Source organism: Danio rerio, chromosome 22, assembly GCF_049306965.1.
Source record: "Danio rerio strain Tuebingen ecotype United States chromosome 22, GRCz12tu, whole genome shotgun sequence".
NCBI lineage: Eukaryota > Metazoa > Chordata > Actinopteri > Cypriniformes > Danionidae > Danio > Danio rerio.
In genome coordinates this window covers 27966668-27980878 of record NC_133197.1, presented here as the reverse complement: position 1 = coordinate 27980878, position 14211 = coordinate 27966668, and the positions used below count along the sequence as shown (strand labels likewise).

At 34.6% G+C, this 14211-nt stretch overlaps 1 long non-coding RNA gene across 1 annotated transcript; it reads left to right on the top strand.

Moving 5' to 3' along the window:
- Window positions 1–5046: 5046 nt before the first annotated feature.
- On the top strand, window positions 5047–10365 carry LOC137488950 (uncharacterized). Its single transcript, XR_011010368.2, has 6 exons — window positions 5047–5116; window positions 5696–5744; window positions 5823–5881; window positions 7870–8028; window positions 8553–8648; window positions 9384–10365. It is a non-coding gene; the product is annotated as an uncharacterized lncRNA (long non-coding RNA).
- Window positions 10366–14211: the final 3846 nt, after the last annotated feature.

The following is a 14211-nucleotide window of genomic DNA, read 5'->3' as shown; positions in this document are numbered from 1 at the left end:
ATTCTCCATAGAATTGTTCAATGTGTGTAATTCTAATTTGAATTTATTTTTCATGTCACTTAGATGTTTTAATTTGCTGTCAAGCAGCAGTGTCAGATCTACTAACTGATTTGGGATCAAATAATGTGACTATAAATTGTGATCTTGATGAAAATGAGGTTAACTGGATTATACTGAAAACTCCAGATCCTCCAACAGTGATTCTACGATCATTCCCACCACCAGCATCACCTTTTTACTCACGTAGATTATTGCGAAGTAAATATTCAGTGCGGTTTAAACATCGTCTGGTTATTAATAATGTCACTGCTGATGAATTAGGAGTTTATTAATGTATGACCACAGATATACTGCCAAAATTCAGCAACAGCACCAGATTATACATCATTGGTGAGTTAAGTTGATTATTCGGTAATTAATACTTGTGGAATTGTTACTATGCGTGACATACATGTATTTTATCATTAGCCATTATACACACTTTCTTTTTCAGAACCAACTAAATTAAGTGAGTGTCACAATAACACAGAGTGTGAGCAGAATTCTAATTGTACTATGCAGAATCTGACAAATTGGCAGACATTTTTCTTTATATCTGGTGTGATGAATGGGTTTGTGGTTCTGGTGGTGGTCGGTGAGTTTTTTAAAATTCAGACTTTATCATTGTTATTTTGCCATTATTGTGACGTATATATTAAAATAAATATATAAAAATAAATCTGAATTCACTGTTCCAATTTCAGGACTAGTAAAGTGTTTTGTTGTTGGAAACAGAAGTTCAGAAGAACAATCAAAATTCAGGACTGATCTACCACAGACGGAAATAATAGAACAACAGGACCCAGATCAAACACGGGTAGAATATAGAGAATACTGTAATTTTCTTTTTACTTTAGATGTGTTCAACTCCAGCTAAAAATGTTAATATTGCTCTTTCTGTATGCCACAATGGACTTTTCCAAGTTTTGTAAAAAAAAAAAAATGCGCTCCAGCCAAATCAACACCACATACGCTGCTCTAAACCTGCCGAAATCATGAATGCAAAAGTAGGACTGATCTCATGTTATTTGTTCATTTTCTCTTGATGTACAGTACATCTATAACTTCTCCTCCCCCCCCCCCCCCCCCCCCCTTTATTTTTATGCCAAGAACAAACTGTTTGGCAGCTAAACACTCCAAAATCTAACAAGTCAAACATTATTTAGATAATTAAACTAATTCATTTATATTAATTTGATTAATATAAGATCGGGTTGCTATTTCGTTCTGTCTGAAATCTAGATAAAAATCCTCAGATTCATAATTAATTATGTAGGTTTATAAATGTAACAGTGGAAAAAAACAGAAAAAGGTTTTACCTACAATTTGGGGTCTGTGGCATCATCAAAATCCCATGCTCAAGCACATTTTGTTTACAAGTTCCGTTTATAAGTTATAGTTCTCATTTTTTGCTATAGTATCCTTTAGAAATATGCTATTGTCAGCTATTGTTAATTGATTAAAGCAATTGTTGATATTTCCTTTTAACCATTCAACATTTTATTTTTCTGTCTTGATACAAAATTATTTCATAGAATTGAAAATTTGCTTATAAATCTTCAGACTGAATCCTCTTCAGTCTGTTTTCTAATCTGTGCTGTTACACAAGATAATCATGTGTTTTATTACTTTTTATGTTAGATTGTGTTTATGTAATGCTTTTATGTACTGTATCGATACATTGGTTTAATGACCATACTGTTATTTTTTAATCTGCAAATTGATAGTTAATAGTTTGTTTAATGGTTCAGTCTTTTGTCATTGTCACCTTTGTTTTCAAGTTTTGCGAGCAGGAGACAGTTGCGCAAGTAATAAATGGCATGCAGCTTTTTAAATGCGAGTACATTTTTGTTTTTGGATATACTCTGTTAATCACAATTATTTTTTTTTTTTACTCAGTATTTTGTTTAAAATGTATGTTGTGGGTGAAATTGATTCAGTAAATCACATTATGGATGTCACTCAAAAACAAGAACTGTTACAAAGTATTCAAAAAAAAAGTCCTTGGAAATAATTCTGTATGTTCTTCCAAAGTTTCAATGGATGTAGTATAATAACTAATATAAAAAATGATAAAAATGTATGTCATTGATGCAAATGATGCATGTTGATGATCATAAATGAGAAATAGTCACAAAACATTTTAGTTTAATTTAGGAATGTTAAATTGTATTGCAGATTGAACAGATCAAATCATTTTGAAGCTAATGATCTGAGGGTTTTGTCACATGTCATCTTGGTTAAGTGTTTTTTTTAACATTGTTTACCTGCACATCTGTTTATTTATATGCACTTCTGTTTTTTTGTTTTACCTGTTATTACCTGATATCAGTCCATTATGCATTTAATTCCCTCAGATTCATTAATTGATTGTCTAGTGTAAGGTCAATTGCATGTTTTTTCAGCATTGTTATGTGTGTGATTGTCTCTTGTATCGATTTTTTTAAAAAAAGATAATCATTAAAGACCTGGATTTGAATCTCTTCGTAGTGATCTGTATTCCTGAGAAGTAAACTCGTGACAAACACCTTAAAATGACATCAATTAAAACATATAAAATATAAATTAAATAAAAATACATGTACTGTCGTAATATCCACATCAAAATTAATTTAAAAAGTTTTATTTTTTTCTTTTATACACACTCAGACATACATAGACATCATGTATGTAAAGTAAGGGTATAATGTGAAAATAGATGCACAAATGCTTATAGTGTGACCCGTGCCAGGCCAGACTTACTGCACCAAGTGGTTAAACTGAAATGCTCAACTGAAACCATAGATATGTTCCACTATCTGTGGCACGACCAGTGACAAACAGGGTCACTTACCTTTGTATAGAGTGGGGGTTTAACCTTATACTGCTGCAAACATGTTCCTCTAGCCTCATGCATTGATGTACTTCCGTTCTCACAGTTGTCGTAACCTCAAATGGAAACAGAACAGCCTAGGCATTGCATTCCTTTATCAATATAAATCTTAACATTAATCAATGGCTGTCATGTGATGTGATTTGCTTTGGCTGTCAAAATGTTCTTCACATTATTAAAAAAAAAAAATTATTTGGGGTATTAAAAAAAGTTGTGTCATCTCTGTCAAAACCCTTTTTTGTTTCCTTCTTTCCTCAGGGTGTAAAAGATTCATAAAAACTGAAGTAAATAAAAAATAAACAATGACACTCATGCTTTAAATATGAGATGTATTACTGCAAACTTACACAATACACGCACACACCGACCACTTTATTAGGTACATATGCCCATCTGCTCGTTAATACAAATTTCTAATCAGCCAATCACATGGCAGCAACTCGATGCATTTAGGCATAGGCCTATAGATATGGTCAAGACGATCTGCTGCAGTTAAAACTGAGCATCAGAATGGGGAAGAAGGGGGATTTAAGTGACTTTGAACATGGAATCACCAAAGGATCACCAAATTGGACAATAGAAGACTGGAATAATGTTGCCTGGTCTGATGAGTCTCGATTTCTGCTGTGACATTCGGATGGTAGGGTCAGAAGTTGGCATCAACAATATGAAAGCATGGATCCATCCTGCCTTGTATCAACGGTTCAGACTGCTGGTGGTGGTGTAATGGTGTGTGGCTAATTTTCTTGACACACATTGGGCCCATAAGTACCAATTGAGCATTTTGTCAACACCTCAGCCTACCTGAGCATTGTTGCTGACCATGTCCATCCGTTTAGGACCACAGTGTACCCATCTTCTGAATGCTACTTCCAGCAGGGTAAGGCGCCATGTCATAAAGTGCACTGTAAAAACGCCAACTTTCAAAAAGTCCTCTGAACAAAGATTAATAAGTTAACTGAATTTAAATATTTTCATTTGAAATGCTGACAAATAATAGTTAGTTTGTTCAACAAATATGGTGCTTCAATGTGAAAAACTTAAAATATTTCGTTGAACTAATACAAAATTCTTAGTTTTGCGTTGATGCGTGCCCTTCTTGTTGGCGTATGCGCCTTATAAGCTTCTGGCGCATGCGCAATTTACTTCCATAGCTCACTGCAGGGGGTACCTGTCTCGTGCGCGCGACAAAACGAACCATCTTTCTTTCTGCGGAGCTACGTGTCAATCGTTTTCATAATCGATTGTATATAATTGTATACATGTTTTTTGTGCGATGTGCTACCCATCTGACTGCCCGATCTATTTTACCAGTGTATTAATGATGTGAGAGACCGTGATAGAGCGGTTAAGAGCAGGCCAACGACGTTTCTGCTAAATCATAGTAGTGATGGTGAAATGAAGCTTTCTAAACCAGTGAAGCACTCGACTCAATTGTATCGGAAAAAGGTTCGTTACTCGAAGCTTTCTAAATCAGAGCTCGATGAGGACCTCTTCTGGTGAAAGTGTGGGAAAGCACTGTGTTGCCATAATGTCAAATGTTCACAACTGACCGACTCATTCATGTAGTAATACAAAAACAGCAATATAAACAAATTACTCAATTACTGTAGTTTTTACACAAGATATATTACATTACACAACTGATGATTGTAGTAAAATCCAAGGTATTCAAAAGTTTATCATAATACAATTAGTCCCGCTCCAAGCAGGGATCAAACCAGCGATTCCTGATTGGGAGGCGAGTGCTCTAGGAGGACGCTATATGAATGATGCTTCAGGGTTGCATTCACCAGATGCTCTGTCAAATACAATACTACGATATGCGGTGGTTTTCTTTAAAGATAGTCATAAAAAAATACGCTAATACACTTTAGTATTGTTCAAAACCTTTTTACTAAAAAATACTATTGTAGTTTAGTTTAATTACTGGTGTTTGAGACTGGTGCAGTGCTTTGAAACAAATGTATGTAATAGACGCCAATTCTCTAGCTATACACTTTACTATGAGGGTGTTTAAAAATTTGAATCAAAATTCGAAGCAGTCACGTGGGTAAAGGCGAAAATGAAGCTTCGGACGTCACTGATCACATGATGATGGCAAAACGAATCAAGCTCCGGTACACTGCTTCACTGCGAGATGTATCGTTTTTTTGATACATGCTTCGAAGCCTCGGCGCACAACGTCACATCACTAAATCATAGGTATGTATGTCTTTTTTGTTGTCATCTAACGTTATATTATTTGATATGTTGGCTTTGATGTGCGCGTGTATCCTAATACGGAACTATTTGTTATAATTTAGCCGTGAGTTACTTGTTTCGTGCACTTGGTTTTGGCTATTTACATCAATAAAAGTTTTGAGTGAATGTATTTGAAACAAATAGCGATTTCAATCGAGTCATTTGCTTTAATAACTCACGATTAATACAATGAGTATCATATAACATACCAGATCAGGTATCCAAGTCAAATTTCCTTGCTAAAACGAATATAACATTATGTCCTGTTTATCTAGATTGCTGTCAGCATTGCGCACATCATAACCTTTTTTCACTTCGAACCAGAGCCAGTGGAACAAACGGTGACGTGTTTAACTGTGTAATTTGTGTGAAAATCGTGTGATTTTCATGTAATTCAATGCTTGATTTGCTTGTATATTAGTTAGCTCGACTAAATGTCTATCATATTCAGACCAACTTGCTTTAACAGTCAGCTAGCTTTTATTTACATAAAAAATATAAAGGGCTAAATATATATTTTTCTTTCTTTTTGCTCAAAAGGACTGAAATATTGACAATGACATAATTCAATGCAAGATTCCTTGAGGAGGTGAGACTTGCTATCATCAGTGAAATTTGACGGTCATTCACCAGCGGATGCAAGAAACCTTTTCTCTTTGCCCAAAAGAAGTTGTTGAGATTTAGCCAGGAAGAAATTAGAGAGATAACCTGGACTTTAAGGAAGAGGTAAGTCACTATATTGCAATTGCTTAAGTTTCATTCAAGGTAGTAATGATAATGCTAAAAATAACAAACAACATTATTATTATAGGTAATTCAAAATACATCTGTATTCAGCATTTGAACATTTAAATATTTACATTTACAAATATATATATATATATATATATATATATATATATATATATATATATATATATATATATATATATATATATATATGTAACATGAAATTAGCTCATTTTATGAATATTAATAATCAACAATAACGGTTTATTCTTAATTATTAATATTCCGGCTTAAGCTTCAGTCAGTTTGGTCAAACAAACATATGATTGTAAATGATCATGCTCGCGCGACCGAGCGGATTCCCAGATTATAATTACTTATCAACAATAACGAATTATTATTAATAATTAATATTCCGGATCAATTTATTGTTAATTTGACCAAACGAACACAAGCAGAGCCGCCGCTCTTCCGAGCGGACACGGTAATCTATTCATTTAGAAAAAGGGAATTTAATTGCTACTTCTTGTGAAGTAGATTAATCATTCAAAAGTTTTAAACAACTTATAATAGCTAGGCAGGGGAATCTGTATTTCAGTGACATTTTCTCGTGAGGCAAACAATACAATTCATTTGATTATAAATGGAATTTATTGACTAGTCAGACGTAATGAACAAACAAACGCACAAACATACATTAAACACAAAACAAAGGTAAACCACGCGGAGATATCGGGTCTATAGAACGTGTAACAGCAAAGAGAAATAGTAAAGCTAGGAGATAGAGATTTCAGATAAAAGAGTGACAAAACTTTCAGTTCCACACGCACCATTACGGACCACCAAGGTTATAAAAAACACCTTTTTAAAAAAAGGGGCACAGCTTAATCGCATAACTAAAATCACCTGGTTTTTCATGTCTGGAGGTCTCTTTTATGCGTCTCTCTTCCGTCGTGATGAAAACTACTCTTGATGTCCTTTGATGCGTGGAGTTTGTAATGCAGTTCGGACGAACACGATCGCAAACTTTAAAACTGAAACTTACTTTGCCGGAAAATAAAGAAAACGTGGCGGGAAAGTCCATGCGGCTGTGAAGAGCCGTGTGGCCCTTAAAGGGACCACCGTCAATGATGTTCCTTTTTGGGACGTTCTCTTTCTGCCCAGATGTTTGGGAGGAAGTGTGCTTATACCTGCGGGTCACGTGACAACCCGTACAGCATTCTGACCAATGATTTCAGGGGAAAGTTTGCGCGCGAACCTTCCTTTGTCTCTGGGCTGCGCGTATGCAAATTTGAGCGCCCGCCTAAAGCATGCGGACAGGCATTTAATACAGGGCTTTAAAGAATAAAGCAATGCGAGTTATGGTCTCGATCTATGCGTCATGTGTTATAAAATGTCGAGGGCATTCTATTGACATCAAACACTCTACAAGTACACCAACATTAAAAGGTACATTCACATAGTTCCCATATCCTTACATCATTGATGCTTTTAAAAAGGCCTGAAAGTACGAATGTGTATAGTCTATATCAGGGATTGTACACATTACAAAAGTTAAATGAAATTAAACAAGAGATTTGGGTTCTAAATGTCTTTGTTTAATTTTGAGGAATGTCTTGTCTGTAAGCAGAACGTTGACTAAAGAGTTTTTTTTTTTTCTTTCTTATCTTATCTGTCATGTTCTTTTGAAGTAGGCAGAGAGTGGTTCTGTGAAGTCTCCCAGACTTGTTAATATGTCACCACGGATTACTAAGCCAGACTTTTCGTCGCCAAGTGATTTTATTGTCCTGGCGATTCACCCAGATTGTTTTCTGGAATGTTAAATGGAATGTTTATCTCCAGAATGCAGGTTACAATATGTTACATATATATATATATATATATATATATATATATATATATATATATATATATATATATATATATATATATATATATATTATGTGTAAATATTAATATGTATGTTTTTTTTTTGTATATTGTAGATCTGCAAAGAGTTTTCTCAGATCTGTAATGTAGATCTCCTGAGACAGTTAATCGAGTGACTTGATAAATATACAGCACCTCTCCTGAAACTCTACAGAAAAAGAAGGGATTCAATGGGTCCAGAGATGGATACAACTTTAAACAAGATGGATGAGCAGGTACTCATTAAGATTTTTTTTTTCTTATACACCCGTCTGATGTTTTTAACATGTGCAACATATTTTGTCCTGTCAAACACAAAAGCATGAATTTCTTGCTCAGGTAATACAGTCCAATAAAACGTGATTGCAACAATTTAATTGTCCAGCCCTTTTGCATTAATTTTAATTGTGTCAAGTTGTGTTTTGATTGTGAGATGGAAGTAAGATAAATAACAGATGTTTCACTTGTTTTGAGTGACCATTTCAAATGAATACATTCAAAGAGGAAAATAGAAAATAATAGCTGTAGTTTTTAACTCAAAGTAATTGTCACATGAAACTAAAAATTTTTCTAAATTTGCCAACACAACCATTATCAAATTCCATTGTATGGAAACCACAAAATTCTTTTTTAAAAATAAAGCCATGTGTTTTTTCAACAGCATGAATAAAATACTATGCTCATTTAAATGTACTAAGTACATTTTTACTTACAAAACAATAAGATTGTAAAACACCCTTTGTAAATGACTTTCCTTTAGGTCACTGATATTGTCACCGATCGAGAAAGAGCAGCTCTTGAGGGATTGCCAATTTTTCTTCGTAAAAATTCTGCTTGCTTTCTCAAGATATGTCTGGTAAGTTACCCATTTTCATACCCTATTCTACATTTATTAGTCTGCTTGGTAACACTTATAATAGCTGCACGCTATAAATAATTTAATTAGTATTAGCGAATAGTTAATTTATTTTCTGTTAAGCATAACTCTACATGAAGTGCTCAATGATTGTATTTTTTTAACTTTAATGATTCATTTGTATTACTAATTTAAGTATTGCATTATTTACAAACCAGTTATTTAAGAATACTTGGTGTTTTTAAGATCGTTCAGAATGCTTAAGTACACGATTAATAAACTATTCAAATTAACATTTAAATATCCTAATATTAAGGTATGTAATAATAGTTACTTTGTATGTTAGTATATGCTTTATGAGCTTAACTTCATCCAGTTGTGACCTAATCTAAAGTGAGGACTATTTATGCTTTATAAATCCCTTATGAATGACAATTAAAGGCTCAGTTATATTCTAAACAGGACAATAAACAACTTTCACAATTGAAACTGTATCAAATAAAAGTAAATCTTTGCAATTTTATGTAAAATAAAAGTTTTAAAAATTGCTAAATATTAAAAAGTTGTCAATATATTGTTCAATTATTATATATTATAGACTATTCAAAGTGTTACTGGTTGTATGTACGAAAGTATTACATGTTTTTATTTTCTTTGCATAATAGTAATAACATTAATAAGTAGTAATTAATATTACACATCAATTAATTTTCCCATTACTTAATCTCCTATAAGGACACGGACCCTGAAGACCACAGCACCAGAGATTAAAGGATTGGAATCTTCACTGTGGTGGAAGATGATAATGGCACTTCTGCATCCCTGCAATATGTGATGAACCTCGCTAAAATCTTGGAGGAGGCCATAGTACTTCAGGATATCACACATCTGCCTGCAGCCTTCGCTTACTTGTTCAGCCTCTTGTATAGACTGAATATGGAACACCCAAAAGAACTCAAATATAATTTTTAAGTGATTCAGCATGTTTTATGGAGGTTGGTGGCACATGATCTGCGAGAGTTCAGTTCATTCATTCATTCATTTTCTTTTCGGCTTAGTCCCTTTATTAATCTGGGGTCGCCACAGCGCAATGAACTTGTTTTACGCAGCGGATGCCCTTCCGGCTGCAACCCATCTCTGGAAAACATCCATACACACTCATTCACACATACACTATGGACAGTTTTAGCCTACCCAATTCACCTGTGCCACACGTCTTTGGACTGTGGGGGAAACCAGAGAACCCAAAGGAAACCCACGTGAACGCAGGGAGAACATTCAAACTCCACACAGTAACGGCAACTGACCCAGCTGAGACTCGAACCAGCGACCTTGGTGGGAGGCGAAAGCACTTCCTACTGTGCCACTGTTTGAATGTTTTGAGGTCTGTTTTTGGACTTGATGTACTTTGTTGACAAAAGTGCAGTACACTTTAAAGACTGTTTGAATGGAGTGGCTTTTAGGGTTTACTCTGATTAGATGATTGTAGATTCACCTGGTTTGAGTGTTTGGACACACTAATAGCTTGGTTTTAGTAAGGTTGCCAGTTATTTTATGTTGAGGCAGTGTACAATCTTTTCAAATCTGGAAACATTCAGTACTAGTTGTGTACAAACTAGCCCAATGCTGAACACGGCTAATGTCAAATGCTGATTTTGTATGCAAATGTTTTGGATTGTGATTTGAACACAGTTAAAAATAAAAAAAGTGAATTGACTCTTCTTGTGTATTTAATTTGAATCCTAAAAATTAATAGTAAATGCATAATGAATCAGTTTGTTTTATTTTGTTCAGTAAACTAAAAAAATCTTGTTGGGTAAACATGATCATTTTTGTTCAGTAAACAAAGGATCTTGTTGAATAAATGTGAAAATTTTTGTTCAGCAAACAAAAGATCTTGTTGAGTAAACATGATCATTTTTGTTCAGTAAACAAAAGATCTTGTTGAATAAACGTGAAAATTTTTGTTCAGCAAACAAAAGATCCTGTTGAGTAAACATGATCATTTTTGTTCAGTAAACAAAAGATCTTGTTGAATAAACGTGAACATTTTTGTTCAGCAAACAAAAGATCTTGTTGAGTAAACATGATAATATTTGTTCAGCAAACAAAAATATGTTGTTGGTTAAACAAGGAATTCAACAAAATATTTTAAGTCGACTTAGTTAACTCAAAAAGCTGTGTGTGATCGGTTGCCTTATTATTTTAAGTTTATTCAACTTTTTTTTTTTTACAGTGTACGTACTGTGTAAGTATAATGAACGTATGTGTAGGTATAAGGGAACAAACCGTAATGCTTGGGTAAAAAGGGGGTAACAACCAGATGTTCATCACGAAAATTACTGCGTAAGTACAGTGAAATAACGGTGTACTTTTCTGTACCTATAGTGTAAGTATAAATAACGTTTACGTAAGTATAAGGGAACAAACTGTAATGCTTGGGTAATAAGGGGGTAACAACCAGATATTCAGCATGAAAGGTACCGCGTAAGTACAGTGAAATAATGTTGTACTTTTCTTTAAATTGCAAAAGAACTAACCATAATGTTTGCGTAAAAGGGGAGTAACAATAAGATATCCATCACGATATAAGTTTACGATGTACATTTCTTCAAGTATTGTATACATATAAAGAATTATGCAAGGATGGTGACAACCTATTGCTATCTGCAAATGTACTGTATATGCACCTGCGTGAGTACATTAGTACTCTTATTCAGTGCTTGGGTTTTATTTGGGGTGTTTAATGAATAAAAGGTTTACAACCTGTGAAATTATGAACCCTTATTGTATACTGTATGTATTTTAAATCTGCAATTCAATATAAAATATATTTCCATACACTACTTACCTTATGTTTACTCGTCGATCTCACCAAAGCCATCAATGTCTCCATAACTCACTATCAACAAATAACTTTGCATGACATAGACCTACTGTCAGGGTTCAATGCAGATTAAAACAGGCTCGCATCTTTACTGCTGTTGCACAGGGGGGCTAACTGTTGCATTTCAGTAAATGTATAGCTGATGCTTTATAGAAAAATCTAGTAATTTGGTCTTCAATCAATAAAAACTGCTGCTGTAGTTTACTCTGTTCTTAGTGTTCAAGTATACACTAGTATGTTAAAGTTCAGCTTCTTCCCTCTTTGTTCCCTGTAGTTAAAGGGTAAATACAGTATTTGTTCCCTCCTTGTTCCCTGTACTTACAGGGTAAATACCACATTTGAGGGTTGTAAATTAAAGTGAAGCTTTGTTCCTCCCTTGTTACCTGTACTTACAGGGTAAATACCACATTTAAGGGTTGTAAATTAAAGTGAAGCTTTGTTCCTCCCTTGTTACCCCCTTGTTCCCTGTACTTACAGGATAAATACCACATTTGAGGGTTGTAAATTAAAGTGAAGCTTTGTTCCTCCCTTGTTCCCTGTACTTACAGGGTAAATACCACATTTGAGGGTTGTAAATTAAAGTGAAGCTTTGTTCCTCCCTTGTTCCCTGTACTTACAGGGTAAATACCACATTTGAGGGTTGTAAATTAAAGTGAAGCTTTGTTCCTCCATTGTTCCCTGTACTTACAGGGTAAATACCACATTTGAGGGTTGTAAATTAAAGTGAAGCTTTGTTCCTCCCTTGTTCCCTGTACTTACAGGGTAAATACCACATTTGAGGGTTGTAAATTAAAGTGAAGCTTTGTTCCTCCCTTGTTCCCTGTACTTACAGGGTAAATACCACATTTGAGGGTTGTAAATTAAAGTGAAGCTTTGTTCCTCCCTTGTTACCCCCTTGTTCCCTGTACTTACAGGGTAAATACCACATTTGAGGGTTGTAAATTAAAGTGAAGCTTTGTTCCTCCCTTGTTCCCTGTACTTACAGGGTAAATACCACATTTGAGGGTTGTAAATTAAAGTGAAGCTTTGTTCCTCCCTTGTTACCTGTACTTACAGGGTAAATACCACATTTGAGGGTTGTAAATTAAAGTGAAGCTTTGTTCCTCCCTTGTTACCCCCTTGTTCCCTGTACTTACAGGGTAAATACCACATTTGAGGGTTGTAAATTAAAGTGAAGCTTTGTTCCTCCCTTGTTCCCTGTACTTACAGGGTAAATACCACATTTGAGGGTTGTAAATTAAAGTGAAGCTTTGTTCCTCCCTTGTTACCTGTACTTACAGGGTAAATACCACATTTGAGGGTTGTAAATTAAAGTGAAGCTTTGTTCCTCTCTTGTTACCTGTAGTTAAAGGGTAATAATTAAAGCGCAGAGGGGAAAAGGCTTAAATAGTAGGCTACTGTGCTAAAGTCCTAGGCAAACGTTACTAGTAATGGGGGGGGGGGGGGTATTGATATATCAAACTGGCATGCTACAGAAAATATCAATTTACATTTCCAAACATTAATTTTGTCATTAACTTTGCTGTAATTAACGTATACAGGGAGAAAATCGTCTGCACAGTCAGTATGACAACAGCCACAGAGATCTGACCTGCTCATCATCCAGTCTGTCTGGAATGACATGAAGAAACTAAATCCATAGGAACTTTGGCAACATCTCTAAGATGTGCAAAGTAAACGACAGTAAACATTGGTAAATATTCGCTGCTGGCCGTTTAGATTCGGCCATGAACTAACGTTAATGTTACGCTAAAAACAAATGAAACAAAATAAATATAATCTGGTTAATGTACAATTTCTAATCGTAACAATAGCCTTATTTACTAACAACGATTTACTCACATGTGTTACATGGTGACAAGACGGAGCAAATCCAAATGTCCCAAAAGTCTGAGCAAAACCTCGTGGCGTGCTGCTGCAGTTTGTATCAATGAATCAGTAGGCACGTACCTGCAGTGATACAATATCGCGAGATGGATTCAAATGCACACGGAGCTGTCTGTTGTTCTCGCGATGTTTTGATGTCACACTGATCGGTTTGTTGAAGATGAATCGATTCAACTCTCCGTCCTCCATTCCCAGAATTTCCTGTTCACGGCAGTACAAGGACGGCAGCGCGAGGTAAATAAAACAAGTATTTTTATGACGTTATGTAACGTACATAGAAGTGTTTGTTTAGGTTTTTGTTTCTATCTGATGTTTGTACCTATTTTTAACAATTACACCCTTTTCACAACACTGTTATGACGCGTTTAACGATCATCAGGATCTAAAATCCTTGAGTTTTTTATATGATTTTTTTATAAAATAACATTTATTTGTATTTACGTATGTATTATATAATATGATAACATGTGCGAGGTGTTTCAAACAGTGTCTATGGTCATGAGTAAATTAGAAGTTATTCTCTCTTCTTGCTGGCGTTATCAGTTTCACACTATTTTTTATTTTTCTAATTGTCGAGACAACACCATCGTAAAGTTTGAGCAAAGAAGATTGTAAAAAAATGTGTTGTACTTACCCATTCACTGCGCTGAAATGTAAAAAGGGTCCATAACAGTACATCAACCATATTATGTTATCTTTCACTTTATTTAGGACTAATGATGGGTTAAGACATGTACTTTAATCAAAAACTAACCTTAGGGGTAGTTAACCCAAACGTTACATTTACTT